This window comes from Castor canadensis, chromosome 3 (genome assembly GCF_047511655.1).
Source record: "Castor canadensis chromosome 3, mCasCan1.hap1v2, whole genome shotgun sequence".
NCBI lineage: Eukaryota > Metazoa > Chordata > Mammalia > Rodentia > Castoridae > Castor > Castor canadensis.
Window position 1 is genome coordinate 175,326,903 of NC_133388.1, and position 24,044 is coordinate 175,350,946.

General features: G+C 35.8%; 1 long non-coding RNA gene across 1 annotated transcript in view; it reads right to left on the minus strand.

Annotated features, from left to right (window-relative positions):
* Positions 1-14,318: 14,318 nt before the first annotated feature.
* LOC141421721 (uncharacterized) overlaps positions 14,319-24,044 on the minus strand; it is a 110,706-nt gene continuing 100,980 nt past the window's right edge. Inside the window, exon 6 of the long non-coding RNA XR_012446393.1 lies at positions 14,319-23,358. This is a non-coding gene — a long non-coding RNA (uncharacterized lncRNA). The remainder of the gene's footprint in view (positions 23,359-24,044) is intronic.

The following is a 24,044-nucleotide window of genomic DNA, read 5'->3' on the forward strand; positions in this document are numbered from 1 at the left end:
CATCCATGCTGCTGCAAATGACAGGATTTTGCTACTATTTTTTCCTAAATATTATTATTTCCATAAAATATCTTAGATTTAATTAACCATATAATACATTTATTACCGTTATTTTAAAATGAACTGATAAATTTTATTTTTAATTCTCTAGTTTTTAATTCTCACAGGGTAAATATAGATAAATATAATCTATATAAATAAAAGCTCATTCAGTTCCCTTGATGATTTTCAAGAGCATGAAAGGGGCCAAAGATGATAAAGTTTAGGAAAGGTTATTTTAAATTTCCTTAAAACAGAACTTTTATTGGGCTTGGGTAGTAAACTTAATTTTACAAAAATGTTTTTATTTTATCCTCATGTCTGAATGATAGTTTTTTTAAGTGTAAAATTAAGTTGAAAGTTATTATTTCCTCTTAATTCCACGGTCTTTTGACATCCATCTCCACTGCTGCTTCAGTTTGATAATCTTTTCTCTCTGGTGACTTTCAAGGTCTTTTGAGTCTTTAATGATCTGTAATTTCACAAAAATATATCTAGGTATGAATTTCTTATTTTTTCTTATTATAATATATCCTGCTTAGGGTATACCATGATTTCAAAATCTGAAAATTCATGGGTTTTTATCAGTACTTTTTTACCAGCTTATTCACAACCATTGTTAATGCTCTTTCTTTATCTTTTCATTGTGGCCTTGGTTCTGACATTCTCTTAACAATCTCTTGAGTTTTATTTTATTGTTATTTCAACAATATTTTTCACACATGGAATTTTTCCTTTTTTATTTTATTTGTTCTTTCCTGACAGTATCTATTGATTGCTAAACTTTTAGCATCCTTTGGATCTTTAATTATTACTTAAAGAGTTGCTAACATGTAAGAAAGGAGACTATTAGAGAAGAGAAAGGTGATGGGGGACAAGGGAGGGGAGAGGAAGGGAGGAAAATGGTAAGGATGGATATAATCAAACTATGCTGCATGCACATATAAAAAGGCACAATGAAACCCATTCTATATATTAATATTCACTAATAAAAATGCACTGAAAAAAGTTGCTTGCTACATGCAATATCTTATGTAATAGTCTAGTGTAAATGTCTGAAAACTCATATATATACGTTATATATGATTGAGATACATCTCAATCTGTTTTCCATCATATTAAATGCATACTAATGCATTGAAGGATCTCTGAATAGAGCTCATTTCTTGATCTTAATTTTAGGAGTCTTGTACTACATCAGAATTGGGGACAGTTTTCTGCAAAAAATATTTGTTCTTAAACATAACTTGGATTCATTTCAGCCCCTCTGAGTGTCTCAGCACATTCTGGGAGATTCACTCTTTCTGACTACTTATTATGATGGTTGGAAAGACACCATCAGAAAACTACACCTAAGGATTGTGAAACCATGTATATTTTCAATAAGTCTCTGTTGAACAGCAAATACTTTCAAGAAGGATACTTCCCTTGAGTTCTGAGGTGCTTACAAAAAAATAATCTGTAGATAGATTAATAAAAGCAATGTTCTACAAGATGCTTGGAGCTGACTATTCTGAGGACTGCTCTTCCAGGTTCATAATAGTAAAAAGAAGGATTACATTTCTATGTATAATAAAATGACTAATTTTGCCTCATGTGCCAACTCCAATCTAGTGACAATGGATGTCTAGGGTGCTATATTAGGAAGAAGTCTAAAGCTGTCTTTGGGCCCAGCAGAAACAGGTGCTAGTAAAACCTGGTAAGGTAATAGTACCCCTATGTGCCAGGCACATTAATTAAACTCACAAAATAACCTTAGATATATTATTATTTTACATTTACATTGAGGAAATGGACACTGGGTAAGGAAGTTGCCTGAGGTCACACAGCAAGTAAATGATGGCTCAAAGGACAAGTCTAACTGTCCTTTGTCTGTGTGAATAACTATTAAGCAAACAAGCAGAATAAAAGAGACAATTGGATACAATGGGCCTAATGAGGACCTCCAAATGGAGAAATGGATCTCAAGCATTTCTTATAATTTATGAAGTTATCTGTTAGCCTAACACCTGGATCAGAAACAAAGTCTCTTCCAGTGACTAGAATGTCATTTAGATGAGAAAGGCAGGTGATATGTCTCTTGACAGTAGCCACTAAGCTCAGGTCAATTGCAGTTGCTAGCAGTTTTTAATACCTAAATTTTCACACATTCAGCAAAGAATTGTGGTACATAGTCATCAGCATTGGTGTCTCTTCTTAGATCAATGTTTCAATAGACCATTCGTCTAGGATCTGAGTTTGAAATTTCACCAGAGCTGCTTACAGAACACTTCTTAGAATATTTTGGCACTTCTGGTTTACAATTACGCCTATCCCACTATGAAATCCCCAAGGCTGTGTCTGTGACACGTTCTCATCTGTATCAGCCACCTGGTGATATATCTGATGAGTGGTTGATTCCCAACTATTGTACATACAATGAATAAACAGATAAATGGATAATGTTGTGTCTATAATCAAAAGATAAGCTGTTGGGCTGGCAGAGTGGTTCAAATGGTAGAGCACCTGCCTAGCAAGTATGAGGCCCTGAGTTCAAACTCCAGTACCGCCAAAAAAAAAAACAGGCTAAATAAATGCAGAACATCAGTGATTTTATGCTAATCGTTCCATAAAGCTATCAGTTATTTTTGCTTTTTAACTAAGCTATAAGATATGTGCATGCATATACATGCACATGTGCACACGCACACACATTCGTAGATTCATAGTGTAGGTAATTTGATTAAGCAAAGTTACTAAGACACATTCCACAGGCTAAAAGAAAGGAGAAGCTGTAAAGACAAAATGACACCTTGATAAATTTTTCTCCATTTCAGAAGTATTTGCATAATTTCTTGTTTTAAAACATATAACTAGGTAAAAGAATATATTCTTACCATTAAGGAACAAAATACAATTTAAATGTGGAGAAATGCATGCACATCTCTGGGATTCCAGGACCACCAAGAACAGTCATCAACTTCTCTGATGTCTCACACTAGGGGAATTAATAACAATGACCACTCCATTTTGGATAAGGGAGACATTTAGAAGCAGACATCTGAAGGGGCATGAGAAACGGCAGGTTTCACAGAGAAATAACAGGCCTTTTCATCAAGATAACAGAATGCAGCTACAAGATGTGGATGGCAGGCCTCAAGGCCAAGATAAGCTGACCAAACCTTCTCCAGATGTTCTATTCCATAAGGACAGACAGGTGGCCAGGTTCAGCAGGATGTTGACTAGGAGTCAACCAATCACAAATGTAGTGAGTTTAGACATAGAATAACTGGACCTAAGCCAGGCAGAGCCCTATATCACTCCTAGACTTTAGCTATACTACTGCTTAGTCTCCCTAAACCCCTCCCATGTACAGCTTTGCTTTCTTTTCAGTAAACTTTGCACTTGCTTTACTATTAACTCCTGGTCTGGTATCTTTTGTCATCAACCTTGCCCAGACACAAACTCAGGATCAGCGATTTAGTATCACTAGGACAGTGTGCTGATATGTTTCCCGTGCTTACAGCACGTCTCCTCATAGTTATGTAGAAGGTGTTTTCTATCTGCAGGATACATATTTGTATTTCCTACACCCATCCATATTATTTATCCTTAGATGTCTTAGATAATAAGCTGGCAAGCATTTTGTTTTCCTCATTCTTACAATGCTAGTATAATTTCCCCTTTAGCAAAGGTTTAACAATTCCAGGTCTCAAAGGTATAAACAGAAAAAGAAGAATATATACACATATATGCATCTGTATTTAAATATATCCTGTTGTCATTTGAAGATACAGAATAAAATTCAGTTCTACAATCACAAGAAAATCAGCGACCTCTATGAAAATTGGACAACTAATGAAAATTTTAGATTAAAGAAATTTCTGTAAGTACTTTGTAATCTCCCCACTTGCCAAAACAGATTTTGGCAGTCATAATTTAATCTCCTGTTGGTTAAATTTAAGATGAAGGTTGCTTATTCCTCAATTTTATAGGATACTTATGACCAGATTTATCCATTCTATACTGTCTACTGATTATTTACAATGTTTGAATGACTGTGCTACAAACATTATAAAGAAAAGAGTTCTTTCTTTACATAATGTCTCACAAGATGGCAGAAAACAGAGCAATATGTCTCTAGTTACCTGAAATGATGAACACAATAGATCACACATTAAAGAAAAACTTTTTAGAGAAGTGATAATTCACCATTTTAGCTGATTCTCAAAAAAAGTTCTCATAGATATAAAAAAAGGTTAAGATAGTGTGGGCAAAGAACAGAGCATATGGGTGAAGCACAAATTTGAAAGGCGACAATAGGAAAAGAATGAAGCAGATGCACAGTAAAGAGGCACCATGAGTAGGGCTAACGTCATGAATTTGGAATCCCACCAAATTCCAATTACACAACTTAGAATTTCATACCAGGTAGGTTTTACCCTGTCTGAGCTTACCCATCTGTAGTTGTTGTGAAAATTAAATAAGATAGAGAATGTGAAACATGAAATTTAAGTCCTGATACCCAATAAACAGTACATAAAATTATTGTTAATGATATTATTGCCTGTGTTATTATTAGAAATGACTCGTGCTAGTATGTCCAAGGATCAACTTCTAAATGCAATATCCCTATGAACAGGTGATGCTCTCGTCCCAAGGAAACTCTCTTCCACCTTTGTCCACCTGCCACCATCACAATGGACCCACTAACAGTGTCCATTATGTCTGAAGATTGCTGACTTGTTACTTTGATATAATATTCTCCTAACTCCTATTTTCTATGAACTATTTTCCAAGGAAGGGGAGGAGAATTAGAAGTAATGGTCAGAGTCTCAAATACAGTGGCAGGCTTGGGGGATAAATTTCTGCACACACACACGTTTGGCCCCCTCTATTGAATTGTGAGTAGGTAGCTTCCTCTATCAATATGAAGAGCCATTTCTCCAGACAACATTGCGGCTAAGATCCAGTTTTAAATTCCATGCATTTATAGTGGCGTGGGTGGAAGATTTCATGTCACCATTCAGTTTATTTTTGGCATGTATGGGTCATGCATTATTCAGCACTATGAGACATCTATTTGAATAATAACATTAAGACTAAATCTAAGGCCATCCTAACAGAGCTGTAAAAATCATTCAAAAGACAGAGCAGACAAAGCCATGAGAATTCACAAGACACAAGGAAAAAAGTCAAGTTTTTATAAGGAAGCTAAGAGGAATCAAACTGGTTCCTCCAATCTGGGAAACTCCAAACCTCACTATGCCTGAAGGCCTTAGAGGGCCCCAGTTCTTGCCAACTCATCCTTCTATAAACTGGTGGGTGTCCTCTGTGTCTACACTGAATTCCTCAGTGGAAACATTTCCAAACAACCTACTAGTTTTCTAGGATCAGATAAATGAAGCTACAGGCATCCATAAATAAGCACTTCTTAATATGGCTGTGGGTCTTGCTTTGAAGGGAGGAAGGGATGCAGGGCAGTGAACCTCAGAGTGGGCCATTAAAATCATTCAGCTGCAAGCTGCTTAACTAAGGAAACCTCTACCCTACAACACCTCCAAAGTAAGCCTGGGAAGCCCAAGAATGTGGCTGATTAATAACGTTTTGGGTGTGGCTGGTTATCCCTAGGTGCTTTGATAAAAAAAAATTTGTTCATGCTAAAGACACTATGCATTATATGTAACACGGGGGTGTGGTATTTCAACGTGTCCATATTTAGCAATTATAAGCTGAAACTACTAAGTGCTTTGAAACCAATCCAGAAAGCAGACAAACTTAAAATAGGCTACACCCCTCTTTATGGACATCCTTTTTTCTGATCTTGACTTACAACAAAAATATCTTCAATCCCTCTTGCACTGACACATTATTATCTCTACCTGGAAACCCTAAACAAAAATAAATACTAAATTTGATAACCTCTACTTCAAATAAAAAGAAAAGAGTGATATCCAGGTAAAAGCACAAAGTACAGTATTAACTACACAAGCAAAACCGAATCTGTCCAGGAGCCTTTATTTTAGAAAGGTTAGTATTCAAATTTTGATTCCTCATGTTGAAACAGATGGGCATAACAGGCATGATTCTTGCAGTGTATCACAAACTCACTATTTTTGCAAAGGATTTATGTTTCTAAAGTACTAGTAAAATGCTTTTATTCCTCTTTCCCCACATGTCCTTAAGCATTTCGACCACTTGCAGGGTCACAGCTATCACTCCAAGGTAAATGCTTCTATCTTCATGTTTCTTCTCCCACTAACTCCAGTTTAACAGTGTTTCCGCTCACTGGTTCTGCCAACTGCATCTCACATTGACCTCAAGCTCAAGCTAGCTGAAATAATTCATGCCTGACCCACTTTTAGACTTCAGATTGGTCTCAATGAAATTTCCACGTTTGGAGCCATAGAAACTCAGAACTACACAGTCAAACTTTCTCTGCCATTTCCCAAGTTCTTGACCTCTGTTTTATGAACATTTTGGGCCTGAAAATTCTTTGTCCTGAGTAACAGGGTTTAGAGTTGTTCTGAGCACCTACAGTGTTCGGCAGCATTCCTGGCCTCTACCAGTTGCCAGTAGTAGTACCTGTACCCACTTCCCAAATAATAACAATAATACCTAAAAATGTCTCTAGATATTTTCAAATTCCCAGGGGGAGAGGGATAAAAATCACCCTCCACCTCCAGGAAATTAGTTGCCTACAGCCAGTTGAACGCTACCTACTCTTCTTTTATAGCTTCCTCACACTTATCTTTTCTATTTCATTATTGTGCCAACCAAATCCCAATGTGAACAATCAGAGTGTGTGTTGTCCTTTTGGAGTATGTTTTTGAGATATAAACAAACTCAACAACCAGTACAGGGGGAAAAATTTAATAAAGAAATCTGAGGAATGTTTCTGGTGACTTTGAAGTCCTAAGTAGATTTTTAAGCAGTGTAGAATCTGAGAACTTCATTGTTGATTTCATCTCTAAGAGCTTAGAATCATAAATTGTAATAGAAGTAACAAGATAAGTTATTATTTAATTAAGATAGTCTTTAAATGTGGTTTTCCGAAGGACATTGGGTTAGCAAAAAATGTAAGTATAAACAATGGAATGAACATGGTTTTAAGGTATTTGGTATACCTGAGGTGAATCCCACCTTTGATAATATGGTATTGGAAGATAACAATATTTAACTCTGTAAACTTGTTTTAAGGAGTAGACTAATGAATTGTTATTTTTTATCCTATCTTTTACCAGAAAGAAGTTGAGGCAATTCAAATTATGAAATGTGTGGCACATGGCAGGTACTTAATAAATGTGAGCAAATAAAAACATGAACATGTCGTACTAATGCTGTTGTGATAGCTGTAAAATAAAGTTAGTAGCAATATTATAAAAGTTCTATGAGGAATTCCATTGAGACAAAAACAACAATGATTTGGAAGTATTCAGCATTTTCTAGAAAAAAAGAGGGACAAGAATAAACTTAGAGTCAAACAATAGGCCCTTCTTGGTACAAATACCACTATTAATTAATGGTAATAAAAGAATGACTTTAAATTTGATCACCCAAGTTTAGTTATATAGCATTAATCTTGATATCATTTTAGCCTTCTATTACAAAAAGAGATTAAAATAATAACATTTTGAGAATCCACCTGTGATACCTTTGTATATGCAACAGACACAAGAAGAAAAGGTGAGAATGGTAAAAAAATAAATACATAACTCCCTTCAGGAGTATAGTGTCATGAAAGCCAAGAGAAAAAAATGATTCAAACAGCAAATAGTCAACAAGATAAAGTGCTGTTGGATTTTCAAGGGATGGATCAAGAGCCATGGAAGCCATTGATAAGAGCAAGTGTAATTACTGGTTGACAAGAATAATTTCATGTGATGGTGATGGTGAGGATGGTGACCACCATGCCTCAGTATTCTGAGGAGGGAATAGAAAGCCAATGGAAATGGCATGTACAGATAACCTTCAAATGACTTTGGCAGTGGACTATAAAAGGGAGTTGCAAGGTGTTATGAATTGAAAGAAATTTTCCTAAAAATTCTGCCAGACTCCATCACATTTAAAAACTTAAGGGACGAATAAGAAGACTACAATAGAATATAGCTTCTAAAACAGGTAAAAGAGTGGGTGATCTAGAAGAAAGGAGGGAGGGATTAGGCTTAGGGCATAGACTGAAGAGAATGGATTTATTATTCATAGAAACAAGTGGGAAGGAGGACAGGGTGGGTATCTGGGCAGTGAGTCAGTCGCAGGACATTGAAGGTGTTCCTATCCGATGACTTCCATTTGATTCATGAAGAAGTTAATATGTCACCCATCTTTCTGCTGCTCTTATAAATTAGCATGTTTTTCTTTTTCCATTTTCACTTGGAAAATAGAGTGACAAAAATGATTAAGTAACTTTGGTTCTGTGTGTTCTTTTGATAATGCAAGGTTCTTCTTTTAAATCTACAAACTCACCCATAATGTATGAGCACAAACATATCCACACAGAGAGAGGAACATTTACACACAAAACAATTTTTAAGCTGTGCTCTTTTTCATTAGTATTTTCTTGAGTTGGAACATCTATATTTATGGTACAAATCAGTATAGGATTGGCTGAAATAACACACAACTTTAATGTTAAAGTTTTGAAGTAAATGTGTCATGTAAAGATGTAGGACTTTTTCATCATGAAATTGTGTTAGAAAAATCACCTGCTAAGAATATGGCCATTACTGTATGTTTTGTGGGCAGAGCAAAAGTAGTTGATACTGTACCTTGGCGAAACTGCCTTAACTGCCTTTGTTGCTGCCCAGGTGTTTCCCAAGCCTGTGGCAGACTTAGGAGGTAGAGGAGCAGAGCCTGCCAGACCAGTTACAAAGTGCAGAACATGCCTCAGGGCCTCCATTCACCATCCAATTTGCCTTTAGTACTGTGCAAGGCTGACCTTTCCACACAGGTACGTTCAGCAACAATCACTTGGCTCCAGTCATAGATTCTGCCTGGTGCCAGGAATTCTGCAGTCTGTTGGGTGATAGCCACCTGGCAGCAATTTTCAGGGGCTCTGAATAAGACTCTGTGTGTGTGTGTGTGTGTGTGTGTGTGTGTGTGTGTGTGTGTGTGTGTGTTCTCCATAGTTAACATGCAATGCTTACTAGAAGAATGAGCAAAAATTTAGAGAGATATGCCTGCCTTCCCTCTTTCCAGCCTATTTTTATACCATCCCAGCTATGTCCTGGCTTCAACAGTAATCTCTAAAGATGGGTAAAAGATGCAGGAAAGAATACATAAACTATGAAGCAAATAAGGGCACATAATGATATGTTGAGTGTATAGGTCTCTGGGTAGAATGCCATTTCATCTTTTCTGCCTCTACTTCAGAATTCAAACCTTAGACTCTGAATTGGATACAAAGAAAAACTTTTTATTATAACTTCCAAACATTCCATATTTATGGTCTTTGAATTCCTATAATAAACTTCTTCTTATCAATGGAGTACCAAAAATTCTTTGTGGCACTTTTTAAAGCATTTTTAACTCAGTTTAAAATATAACACAGATATAATTGCTTGGCTAATATTACCAGTTTGACAGATTAGTAGGTAACTCAAGAACAAAAAACATTTCTTTTTCTAGATGACCAAAAGTCCACTTCATATTGAACTTGGAAAGAAACAAGTAAATTAATAGTGAAATGCATATTTTTTGCTACAAAAGATGCTCCTTCCTTATATAATTTAAAAATGTGTTTCTAATCAATAATATATCCAAAATGCTTAAGTGAAATGATTTTCTTCACAAAAGCAATGATTTCTGCTTTGGGTTTTTGGTTTGTTGGTATATGCACTTATGTATGTATATATGTATACACATACACACACACACACACACACACACACACACACACACACAATCTGCAATTGGTTTCAAGAGAAAGAGAATCAGAGTAAACTGCCTCAGCTCAACCTTGGAGGGCTCCTTGCTACAGTCTGAGCTGCCAAAAATCTCAAAGTAGCATCCAATGGTGCTCTTGGTGTAGTATCCATACATAGTAAATGTTCACTAAACGTTAGCTGTTTTTGTCTAATCCAGAGAAAAAACCAGCTTGTACTAGTGTTAGTCAGCTCTCTATTATTGTGACAAGTACCCAAAAATAACCAACTTAAAAGGAGGAAATTTTATTTGGACTTGTGGTTCAAAGTTTTCAGTCCATGGTCACTTTGCCTTATTACTTTGGGCCTGTGATGGCACAGGGCATCATGACAAGAGTTTGTTGAGAGGAGGCTGAGCACCTTATGGCAGCCAGAAAGTAAAAGAGAGAAAGGAAAGAGCCAGAGTTCCAGTATGTCCCTTGTGTCCACACCCCTAATGACCTCACTTCCTCAGCTAGGCCCACTATTATAGTTTCCAAAGCCTCCCAAAAGCACCACAAGCTAGCAACAAAATCTTTAACACATGGGCCTTAGGGGACACTTCTAGACCATAGCAATACTAAATAAGACCTAAGGCTTGTGCATATGGAGAAAAAGTAGAGGAACAAAGACACAATCGATGAGTGAATTTACAGACATTAATGAAGTGTGAAAATGGAATCCAAATTCTAAGCAACTAAATAGTATAATAAACATGGAATAAGAAAATGGAGGCAAGTATAGATTACTCTTGAGTTTATAGTGCAAAAAACAAACAAGAATAGAATGACAATACATTATATCATCAGGGTTGACAGTCTATCAAGTGACCAAATGATTATAACCAAGTGAATAATAACATTAATAGTTGTTATAAGATTTATAACAACTAACCTTCCTACTTCAACGAACTCTTCCCTCTATTCATATACATAGCACATGTATACCATTTATTAATTAGAGAAAGACAACTATATAGATAGGTGCAACCCCATACTAAGTACACCCTTACATAAAGTCTCAACAAGGGCATATTTTATTATAGCCATGTGTCTTGATAACATTCAAGTTCAACTCAAAGGTAGCATGCTATTTGATGGATACCAGTCCTCTTTCAAAGTTGTAATGATGGAATATGAATGTGACATTCATAAATGGCCACTACTTCAGCTAAATATTTTATAACTTACTTAAACAACTTTTGAACTTCAATTTCTTGAATAGACTTCTGCTCAGTCAAGTTTGCTTAGGATGACTTCTGGCTCTGACCCAAGACCTTACTGCTGATAACCTGTCCTGCTACTCAGCATTCACCAAAATTCACAGGTGATGATGCTATGTGAATTGGTCAAGAAGCTGGATGTGCTGCAGGTCATGTGTTATCCCTCATCTCTCCACTTGCCACATTGCTTTTTTTTTTTCACTTCATGTTTCCACCATAATTTTTAGCTATGGTAAATTTTGTCTTTGTTTTTATTATAATTTCACCATGTAACTAGCCACCAAATTTCAGGTATCTGAAGTGAATTTCAGGGCCATCTAAGTATCTGCTCATATTCGTCTGGCATCTCACTAGAATGTTCCCCTCCTCCTATACATTTCCACATCCACCAATGTTCCATTAAAGTTTCAGTTTGACCTCTTTTTACTTTCTTCTTCTCATCACTCTATAATTTCCTCATTATAAATTTCTACCTGTGGAGTGCAGGATGAAATGACTGTATGCAGTAGGATTTATTTTTTAATTATAATTTTTCATTCTAAAAATAACTATAACACATTACTAAAGATGAAAAACTGGAAAAATCTTACCCCTACACACAATTATGTGTGTTTCCTTCATGTTTGTTTTTTTATATATCGGTATTTTTACTTAGTTATAACTCTGATTAAAATCTTTCTTAAGCAAACATGTATAATTAATAAGTAGTATCAATAATAATGAACACACACTTATAATAATAGTAAGTATATAATTTCTATATTTTTTTCAATTGCTATAAGCATTTTAAGCATTACTTTAAAAGCTATGTGACATTCTATAATTTAAATTATCTTCATTGGACATTTACTTCATTTTCAAGTATTGCTATTATAATAATGTGGCAATGTGTATCTTAGTAGACACAGCTTTTCCTCTCAAATTGGTACTATTTTCTAATATATTTTCCCAAGTTAATAATGAAATTAGTTGATTGGAGATACATATTTCCCAATCATCTTCCAAAAGTTGTATGATTTTGCTGCCATTGTGTGAGGACATAACCTCATAAGCACAAAATGTATTCATTTCTAATGCTAGTTTAATATATTAATATTGCACCCCGTAGATGTTAGCTAAAATGTCAATCTAATGCAATTTCAAACTTTGAGCATGCTAATTTCTTTACCTCATAAACTCATCTTCAGAGTGTTTACCATAACTGAGTAAAGTAATAAAGCCAAAGAAAAGAGATAAGGACAAATAAAGTATTGCTGAAAAAATTAAAAATTAAAGATGTGGACTTGCTTATCACCTGCATATAGAGTCAGAATCTTGATAATCATATCATCTTTTCTACCTGGCTATTATCAAGGGTAAAGCTCCATTAGGTCACCATTTCACATTTAAATAACTTGATTAATTAAAGCTTTATCATTTAGAGATGACCAATGTGGTGTGTTTAGTGTAAAGACACTATAAAATCCAATATCCTTAAGTCTGACATAATGTTTTATTACATGAAACACCTCAAGACACTAGATGGATCTCTTAATTGTTCTATAGACATTTAAAAGTGATTAAATGACATAAATGTGATGTTTAAAATTGTGGTCACTCATTAACCCCTCTAGTGGTCACTTACTAGCTAGCAACATGACTAGTACTAGGAAGAACCAGCCACCAATGGCATTCATGCTCTATCTGTAATCTCACAGCAGTATCTCAACCAAAGTACCAAAATTCATTTCCTGTATCTCCCTATATCCACCCCTCGAAATAAAAAAGTATGTTGGAGAGATTCCTTTAAAAGTGACAGAGGTGCTATGTATTTTTATCACAGGCATTAACAAGCCTGTTGATTTCCATTGATTGTGTCACAGATATTTCAGAAGAGAGGTGGAGGTTTTACTTTGCTCACAATGTTGACGAATTTTTTCTTTTGAGTGGTTTTTATTTAAGAATTATCGCATAATTTGAAATGAAGATAACTGACCAAATTAACACTCTCCGAGCACCAGAGAAAGAAGACGCAAAGAATCCACCACCACTTGTTTGTGCAAGAGACTAAAGATCATTTCTCTTCAGCTTCTTATAGCTATTTATCTTTTTGTAACTAACATTGAACTTCTCGCTGCTACTTCATAACCAAAAAATTTATGCAAACTTTTTTATATATTTTTACCGATTGCTCTATTATGACCAAATTTTGGACTTTGTCAAAATAGCAAAGCTATGAATAATAAATAATGATAGATTGCTAATTAATAATTAGTTTTAGAACTGCTATGACGTTCTATTGTGAAATGGGGCTACACAGACTTTATGGGTCCTTTGTCCATGAGGTACTTTAGAATCCCAGGTTCTGTTACACTTCTTAGTAACAATTCTTTCCGAGAATGTTTTTAACATTTTTTTTATCTATTTCTGGTCAAATTCCTACATTTAGTGATGATGGTTCTCTGAAGATGTATGCACACAAAGAAAAGATTGTCACAAAACCACAGCATTCTGTGTCCACTCATCATCTGTGATATTTTCTCTGGGTTTCACAGAAACACAAAGGCCCAAGGGAGCTAAATAATCAATTTATTCCCTTTTTCTTGACATGATCTATGTTAAGGCATTGTAGAGAGTTTTGTCCTATAATCCAGGGAAGTGAATTAAACAGTGTTAAGAAGAATTCAAGCCTCTCATATAAGTAACAAAATGAGTTTACAAAAATCACTTTTCGAGGATTATGAAATCTGTGGCACCTGACACTTCTTAAAGTTCAGTCATTCCATGGAACAATTACTTAAACTCATGGGCATCACCACTCTGAATTACCTACACAGTTTCAGCATTTGAATAATACCTACAATTTATGAAATTCCTGTAGTTTCTAAAAAGCAATACACAGTTTGAAACTCAATAATTGTGATTTATTTACACATGTAACAGTCTTCAATTTAGCCAGCCAAGCATTGCTCTCATTCTCACAAAAGACTAAATATATTTTCTTTGCATCCCTTTCTTAACAAAATATAAAATACATTGAATAGTTCAATTGGTCATCTGATTTGACATTTCTTTAATTCATTTATTCACATGTGCATATATTGTTTGGGCCATTTCTCTCCCCCTACCCCACACCCCCTTCCTCTCCCCCCACATCCCCGACTTCCAGGCAGAAACTGTTCTGCCCTTATCTCTAATTTTGTTGAAGAGAAAACATAAGCAATAATAAGAAAGACAAAGTGTTTTTGCTAATTGAGGTAAGGCTAGCTATGCAGAGAGATTCCTAGCATTGCTTCCATGTACAAATGTGTTACAACCCAAGTTGATTCATCTCTAACTGATATTTACACTGGTTCCTGATCCCCTTCTCATATTGACCTCTGTCACTTTAAGGTTTCTATATTAGTTCCTGTGCAGTGGGGATATCAAACATTTTCATGTTTTGAATTTCTTACCTATCCCCGTATCTCCCACATGTGCTCTCCCCTTATCATGTGACCCAAGTCCAACAACATTGCTGCATTTGCCCTAGATCTAAAGTCCGCATATGAGGGAGAACATAACGATTTTTAGTCTTCTGAGCCTGGCTAACCTCACTCAAAAAGATGTTCTCCAGTTCCATCCATTTACTTGTGAATGATTAAATATCATTCTTCTTCGTGGTTGAGTAAAATTCCGTTGTGTATAAACACCACATTTTCTAAATCCATTCGTCAGTTGTGGGGCATTGTGACTGTTTCCATAACTTGGCTATTGTGAATAGCACTGCAATAAATATGGGTGTGCAAGTGCCTCTCGAGTAACCTGAGTCACATTCCTTTGGGAATATCCCCAGGAGTGGGATTGCTGGATCATATAGCAGATCTATATTTAGATTTTTAAGAAGCCTCCAAATTTTTTTCCAGAGTGGTTGAACTAGCTTGCATTCTCACCAGCAGTGTAGGAGGGTTCCTTTTTCCCCACATCCTCCCCAACACCTGTTGTTGGTGATGTTTTTTGTGATGGCTATTCTAACAGGGGTGAGGTAGAATCTTAGTGTGGTTTTGATTTACATTTCCTTTATGGCTAGAGGTGGTGAACATTTTTTCATGTGTTTTTTGGCCATTTGAATTTCTTCTTTTGAGAAAGTTCTGTTTAGTTCAGTTGCCCATTTGTTTATTGGTTCATTGATTTGGGGAGAGTTTAGTTTCATAAGTTCCCTGTATATTCTGGTTATCAGTCCTTTGTTTGATGTATAGCTGGCAAATATTTTCTCTCATTCTGTGGGTGGTCTCTTCAGTTTAGAGACCATTTCTTTTGTTGTGCAGAAGCATTTTAGTTTTATGAAGTCTCATTTGCCCGTTCTTTCTCTTAGTTTCTGGGCTGCTAGGGTCCTATTGAGGAAGTCCTTGCCTATACTTGCTACTTCCAGAGGGTTTCCTGTTCTTTCCTATACCAACTTCAGAGTTTTGGGTCTGATATTAAGGTCCTTAATTCATTTTGAGTTGATACTATTACAGGGTGATAAACATGGATCTAGTTTTAGTTTCTTGCAGACAGATAACCACTTTTCCCAGCAACATTTGTTGACGAGGCTGTCTTTTCTCCATCGTATATTTTTGACAACTTTGTCAAAAATGAGGTGAGTGTAGTTGTATGGATTCATATCCAGATCCTCTATTCTGTTCCACTGGTCTTCATGTCTGTTTTTGTGCCAGTATCATGCTGTTTTTATTGCTATTGCTTTGTAATATAGTTTGAAGTTAGGTATTGTGATACCTCCAGCATTGCTCTTTTTGCAGAGTATTGCCTTTGCTATTCATGGTCTCTTGTGTTTCCAAATGAATTTTAGGATAGCGTTTTTGATTTCTGTGATGAAGGTCATTGAGATTTTGATGGGAATTGCATTAAACATGTAGATTTCTTTTGGTAGTATAGCCATTTTTACTATGTTGATTCTACCAATCCATAAGCACGGGAGATCTCTCCACCATCTATAGTCTTCCTTGATCTATTTCTTCAGGGGTTTGTAGTTCTCCTTGTAGAGATCATTCACATCCTGTGTTAAGTTTACTCCTAGGTATTTGATTTTTTTTGAGGCTATTGTAAATGGAATTGTTTCCATATATTCTTTCTCAGTTTGATCTTTATTGGTGTATAGAAAAGCTAACAATTTCTGTAAATTGATTTTGTATCCTGCCACCTTGCTGTAGCTGTTTATGGTGTTTAGGAGTTTTTGGGTAGTGTTTTTTGGGGTCTTTAAGGTATAGGATCATATCATCTGCAAATAGGAATATTTTGACAGTTTCTTTACCTATTTGTATTCCTTTTATTTCTTCTTCTTGCCTAGTTGCTCTGGCTAGGAATTCCAGGACTATGTTGAATAGGAGTGGGATTAGTGGGCACCCTTGTCTCATTCCTGATTTTAGGGGAAATGGCTTCAGTTTTTCACCATTAATTATGATGTTGGCTGTACGTTTGTCATACATAGCCTTCACAATGTTGAAAACTATTCCTAGTTTTCATACAACTTTTATCATAAAGTGGTGTTGGATCTTGTCAAAGGCTTTTTCCGCATCTATTGAGCTGATCAATTGGTTTTTGTCTTTGCCTCTATTAATGTGCTGTATTACATTTATAGAATTGTGTATGTTGAATCATCCCTGCATCCCTGGGATGAAGCCAACTTGGTTGTCGTGGATGATCTTTCTGATGTGTTGTTGGATTTGGTTTACCATGATTTTATTGAGGATTTTTGCATCAATGTTCAAAGGAAATTGGCCTGTAGTTCTCCTTTTTGGAGGTGTCTTTGTCTGGTTTTGGGATGAGTGCAATATTGGCTTCAAAATATGAGTTAGGCAGTATTCCTTCCCTTTCTATTTTGTGGAACAGTTTAAGGAGAGTTGGTATTAGTTCTTCTTTAAATGTCTGATAGATGTCAGCAGAGAATCCATCAAGTCCTGGACTTTTCTTTTTTGGGAGACTCTTGATTGCTGCTTCAGTTTCATCTATTCAGGTGATTAATATCCTCTTGATTTGTTTTCGATGTTCGTAAGTATCTAGAAATCTGTCCATTTCTTGAAGATTTTCAAATTTATTAGAATGTAAGTTCTCAAAGTAGTCTCTGATGATTTCCTTGGTGTTTGTTTTTATCTCCCCATTTGCATTCTGATTTTACTGATTTGGGTTTTTTTCTCTCCTAATTTTAGTCAGGTTTGCCAGGGGTCTGTCAATCTTATTTATTTTTTCAAAGAATCAGCTTTTTGTTTCATTGATTCTTTGTATAGTTCTTTGTTTGTTTGTTTCTATTTCATTGATTTCAGCCCTTATTTTTATTACTTCTCTCCTTCTGCTGTTTTGAGATTTGCTTGTTCTTGTTTTTCTAGGAGTTTGAGATGTAGCATTAGGTCATTGATTTGCAATCTTTTTGTCCTTTTAATATGTGTACTCATGACTATGAACTTTCCTCTTAGGACTGCCTTTGCTGTGTCCCATAGGTTCTGGTAGGTCATGATTTCATTTTCATTAACTTCCAGGAACTTTTTAATTTTCTCTTTTATTTCATCAATGACCCATTGATCATTGAGCAATGTGTTGTTCATCTTCCAACTGTTTGTATGTATTTTACTGTAGTTTTTGTTGTTGAGTTCTAGTTTTAATTCATTGTGATCAGATAGGATACATGGGATTATTTCTATTTTCTTATTTTTGCTTAGGCTTGGTTTGTGCCCCAAGATATGATCAATTTTGGAGATGTTTCCATGGGCTGCTGTGAATAATATATATTGTGCAGAAGTTGAATGAAATATTCTGTAGACATCAGCTAGGTCCATTTGATCTGTGGTGTGATTTTGAGCTAGGATTTCTTTACTGATTTTCTGTTTGGATGACTTATCTATTGGTGATATGGGGGTCTTAAGGTCTCCCACTACCACTGTGTTGGAGTTTATGTATGTTTTTAGGTCCTTCAGAGTATGTTTGATGAAATTGGGTGGATTGTCATTGGGTGCATATAGATTGATTATTGTTATTTCCTGTTGGTGTATTTCCCCTTTTATTAGTATGGAATGTCCTTCATTATCTCGTTTGATCAATGTATATTTGAAGTCTACTTTGTCCAAGAGAGGTATTGCTACTCCTGCCTATTTTGGGGGGCCATTGACTTGGTAAATCTTATTCCAGCCTTTCACCCTCAGCCAGTGCTTGTTTCTCTTGATGAGATGGGTCTCATGTAAGCAACAGTTTGTTGATTCTTCCTTTTTAATTCAGTTTGCCAAATGGTGTCTTTTGATGGGGGAATTAATTCTGTTAACATTCAGTGTTAGGTACATGGTGATCCCTGTCATTTAGTTGTCTTTGTTGTTTAAGGGTTGGATTGTGTGCAGCTGAATCAATGTTACTCTCTACTTTCTTGCCTTTTCTTCTCCAGTGTTCTGGTACTGCCTGTCCTTTCATGGTTTTATTTGCTTTCATTTTCTGTGTGCAGAATTCCTTGAAGAATCTTTTGTAGTGGTGACTTTGTGGTCATATATTGTTTTAGTTTCTGCTTATCATGGAAGACTTTTATTGCTCCATCTTTTTTGAATGATAGTTTTGCTGGGTAGAGTATCCTAGGATTGAAGTTATGTTCATTCACTGTCCGGAATACCTCACTCCATGCTCTTCTTGCTTTTAAGGTTTCCATTGAAAAATCTGCTGTGATTTTGATGGGTTTACCTTTGTTTGTTATTTGTTTTTCTCTCTTACAGCCTCCAATATTCTTTCTCTATTCTCTGTGCTTGTTGTTCTAATGGTAATATGTCATAGGGTAGTTCTATTTTGGTCAAGTCTCTTTGGTGTCCTGTAGGCTTCCTGAACCTGAATGGGCATAGTTTTCTCTAGATTTGGGAAATTTTCTGTTATTATTTTGTTGAATATATTATGAATTCCTTTTGCTTCCACCTCTTGTCCTTCTTCAATGACCATGATTCTCAGGTTTGTTCTTTTGATGGAGTTTGTGAGTCCCTGCATATTCCTTCATGGATTTTGAGTTGTTTGAGTAACAGTTCTTCAGTTTTTCCTTTAATCCATTTCATCTTCAAGTCCTGAGATTCTGTGTTTTGCTTGTTCTAGTCTGCTGAAGTGTCCTTCCATTTTGTTTTGTATTTATGTTTCCTTCTTTTTCTGAGGTTTTCCATATCATGGGTCACTTTCTCTTTAATATTGTCAATTTTCTCCCTTAATTCATTTATCTATTTATGGTGTTCTCTGTTTCACTTTGGTATTTATTTAGGGCTTCTATGAGTTCATTTATTTGTTTTTGTGTCTTCTCATATTATTTTTTTGTCATGGAATTTCTTGAGTGCTTCCTGTCTAGTAACCTTGTTGACCTTGTCTAGTAACATCTCCATGAAATTCTCCATGATTTCTTGCAGGATGCCTTCTTTCAGGGTGTTCTTGTGGGCTTCATTGGGTCCTTGGTAGAGTTTATCTTTGTTTTGTTGGAGTCTCGAACTGGTATCCGTTTTCTTCATTTCCCTCTGAATCTTGTACTAATTTATTTTGGGGGGAGAATGGTTTCCATCCCTTTTTCATCTTCCCTTGTTCCACTTGGTGCTGTTTCTGTCCCTGTTCTGTGTGTAATTTAGTATTAGCTAACTTACAAGAGTAAAACTAATGTAACCAAGAAAGAAAGAGAAAAAAGAAAAAGAAAGAGAAAAAAAATGGAGAACCAAAGAAATCAACAGGGAGAGACAGAGGACAAACAAACAGTGAACAAGCCAAACACTTAGAGAGAAAGAATAAAAATCCCAGTTTCAGGAACAATAGAATTTCAGTCTCAGTAGCTCTGGTGTTACTCCTTCATAATCCAGTCCTGGTGTTGGTATTTAAGTAGTAGCTCTGTCATAGTCTTGCCAGTTGGTTGGGTCAGGAGATGAACTTAGTGGACCACTCTCTGCCCTATTTCAGACAGCAGCTCATCACCCACCTATGTCAGCCCATCTGCCTTTTTAGACTTTGTTTACTGAAAGTTCACAGAGTTCAGCTCCTTGCCCCTCACTGTCTCTCTGGTGCAGTGGTTTGTCAGCAGTCTACTTTTCCAGGTTTTGTTTACTGAAAGTTCACACAGAGATCATCTCCTTGCACCTCCCTCCTTCTCTGGGCACTCAGAGCACCCTGTCCTCTCTACTGCTTGTCCATTTCAGTTCCTTGTTTATTATCCAGGTTTGTTTGGTTTTTTTTTTTTGTGGGGTAGGGGTCAGATTGTTCAGGGGGCTATGCTGGTTTATCCCATGGGTAGCTGTGGGAATACTGCATGCCACTTATTTGCTCACCTTTTGGTCTTTGTCTTCCAAGCAGGTTTGGAGCTGGCATCTGGCGGCATGGGAGCCCTCCTGTTTTCTTAGTGTAACGTGGTGTGGAGAAGCTTTGTACAGGCTGGGTGTTTGGGGTATTGGAGTTTTGCTTCTTCTTGGTGTTTTTTTTTTTTTTCTGCCAAGTGTGGCTCTGGCGTCTCAGCAAGATTTTTGATTTACAGAGCTCATGCTGTCTGCTTCCTCCCTCTAATTGCCATCTTGGATCCTTCAACACTTTGATATTAGAAATATTTCCCCTTCCTCTGGCCCCATGTTAGGCAGAGAATATATATCTATATTTACATAGATGATAGGTAGATAAATAGACAGATAGATAGATACACAGATAAATAATCTTTTTGAGTACTGTGTTCTCTAGAGAAAGAGGTACCTCAGAAAGGCATAGACTAATAAGGTTCTTATTTCTTATTTGGCTGACATTTCCATTCAGCCTCTTTCAGGGGCTGTACCATATTTAAGAAATATTAAGAATAGTGTGTTTTGTGCTGAAGTGAGACAATGAGTCTAAATTAATTCCCTAAGAATAGGAGGGCAGGCATCAATGTCATTGGCTTTTGCTGACCAATTTGTTTCTACAGAGAGGCCATGACCCAAAACTTTAAAGTCCTCAACATGTTTTTCAGAAATGGACTACTAGATGAAGTGAAAAGAGATGAAATCACTAATTTTGTGATGAGTGCCATATCAGTCAGTAACAGTCCTTAATTGTCAGGAAATGGGAATACTCCAAAGGAACTCCTTGTATCCATAAAAGGATTTGATTATCATGTGTGTATTCACTGCATTCTCAAATCTTATAATAGAGCCAAGGATATTCTCATTGTAAGAGCTACCAATTGAAGCTCAAAGATGCAATGCCGTATGGCCCATAAAAGCTACCCAAAGGAAGACAAGGACCATGATTTCTTATTTTGTCAGTCACCATATTATTTTTCTTCCCATATGGCTGACTTGGTTGTTGTCCAAGTGAAGCAGATCTTTTACCTAAAAAGCAGCATTTTCCAATTAACCAAAGAGATCCTTTGAGGACTCAAGGACTGATCTCTCCTGGAGGCAAGCTACTGGATTTGATGGAGCAGAAGCCAAATGGGTAATGACAAGTCCTGGGTTTTCATGTCTTGGTTCCTTGAGTGCCTGAAGCATATGGATTGAGATTCTTTTCTGAGACATTGCAGTGATGACAGAGAGAACACAACTACTCAAACTCACAGGATTTTAAGGAATGAAATGTATAGGGTGCTTTGGGGAAGACAAAAAAAGGAATGTAAGATCTGTCAAAAGATACCTTCAACTTCTCTGTAATTTGCCTTCTAAGAAAAACTAAAATGGGAGAAATTATGAGAGTTAAAGAAAACAAGGTTTAAAGGAAAGCTTATATTTCTGAGTAGCCAGGTCTATGTGGACACAAACTTTATCAGGTTTTTTATGGGATTTTGCACAAATTACTTCATCTTCATTAGACATCTACTTACCAGTGTGACAATTCGGTTATTTAGCAGGACATGTGAAGTAAGTTTTGACAATATCTTAGCATGGTATTTAGCATATATTGGCCAAGAAATATTAACTTTTTATGATATGAGTCTAACCTATAACCTCAACTAAAGAAACATAGCACGTTACACATATTTTCCACTCAAAACATAGCCAAAACTTAAAATGTACTAAAAATATTAGATAATATTAAGATAATTACGAAGTCTTCCAACTAGACAAAAAACGACGCTAGGTTTCAGTTTTTATACCTATAGGTCTGAATCATAGCAGGTAAAATTTTTATTTTTAATAAGAAAGCAGCTTTGAATAAAATTCTGGAAATTTTTTAGCATTTTTTTTCTTGCATTACTCTCTCTACCAGAATGCACCTACCTCAAAGGATTCTGTGAAAAATTTTCAGAATTATTCATTAATTTCAGAATTGAAGTGTAATATAAATATATGAGACTAGTTGGTTTTACCTGGACCTCAGCTCAAATGTACATTTGGTAAGTCAGTCATTAATAGATAATTCTATTTTTTCAGAATAAAATAGAAATTGTTGCTATTATGCAAAAACTACTTAGTTAAATATGTCTTCAAAAATTTTAGTACTCCATAGTACGAATGCAGTCAGTAGGTCACTGCTTTGCAACCTCTGGTGTGACATTATCCAAAGAACAATGTATTGCCTGATGCCTCAGTGAAAATTCACAATTATGAATCCTTACTACAGATAGGACAAGTAGCAAACCAAAGCCTGAAAATTGCTTGCTCCTGAGAGGCAATCTTGATAATTCAGTTCCTTGGTAAGTCAGCATTAGTTAATTATGAAAACTCTTCTTATCCCAAAGATCCATCTAACAACCTATGGTTTGTCTTAATTAGTTACTGTTAAGACTATCAAAAAGCCAGGTGTGGTGGCACACAGCTGTAATTCCAACAGTGGGGATTTGAGGCCAGGCTGGGTTATGTAACAATACCCTGTCTCAAAATAAAACAGAACAAAACAAAACAAAAACTGTTGGATTATATATATTGTCATTACTAACCACAAAGAGATACCTGGTTTATTAATGTGAACTTGTAGTACACAGGTATTTAAGAAAGAACTCTGTAACTGTAATTACTATAAATATTTGTACTATTCTTTCAGTGAAATCTCATCTATCGGTATATAAAATTAGGGTACGATTTACAAATAAAGTCACTAAGTTGGAGAAACACCAAGCAATGTTCCCGGGTCCCACAGTGAGTGGGCAGCAGAGCCTTGATTCACAAACCACCAGTGGTCCAGCTCCAGAGCCCCTCACTTTTCTTCTTGTGTGTTTGTTTGTTTGTTTTGTAATCTCGACCACCCTGTAAGCATCTCCCCTCATGGTCAGTCATAGGTCATCCTGGAGCCAAGGTCATCATGATGTATACCCTGTAAAAAAGAGTATGTATAACTCATGTACAGTGCTTTCATTTTATTAATTTTTTAAATTTTTTCTTATTATTCATATGCACATACAAGGCTTGGGTCATTTCTCCCCCCTGCCCCCACCCCTTCCCTTACCACCCACTCCGCCCAAACCCTGGACTCGTAAGAACTGTTTTCACTATTCCCTATGACCTTGAGCAGATGCTCATCTAGAACTTATTTATTTACCTTGTTAAATAAATAAAATTCTTCATAAAGAACCTTTCTAGAAAAAAGTAATATAGATTGAGTACCTCTTATCCACAATGCTAGGGACCAGAACTGTTTTGTACTGTAATTGTTAGGATTTTTAATATTTGCATATACATAATGAGGTATCATCAGGATGAGACCCAAGTCTAAATTCAAAATTCATTATGATGTATATATCTATATAAATACATATCTATATAAAATATATATTTAATATATATCATGAAGGCAATTTTATACATTCTTTTTAGTGCACCTGTGTTTTGACTCCAGTCTGTCACATGAAGTTAGGTATGAAATTTTCTACTTGTGGCATCATGTCAATACTCAGGTTTTACATCATTTTAAGTTTTGAATTTTCAGATTAGGACTACTCAATCTGTATTATAAATCCTTTGAGGTGCAGATTAATAGTTTCATTGTTACTCCTATAAGCA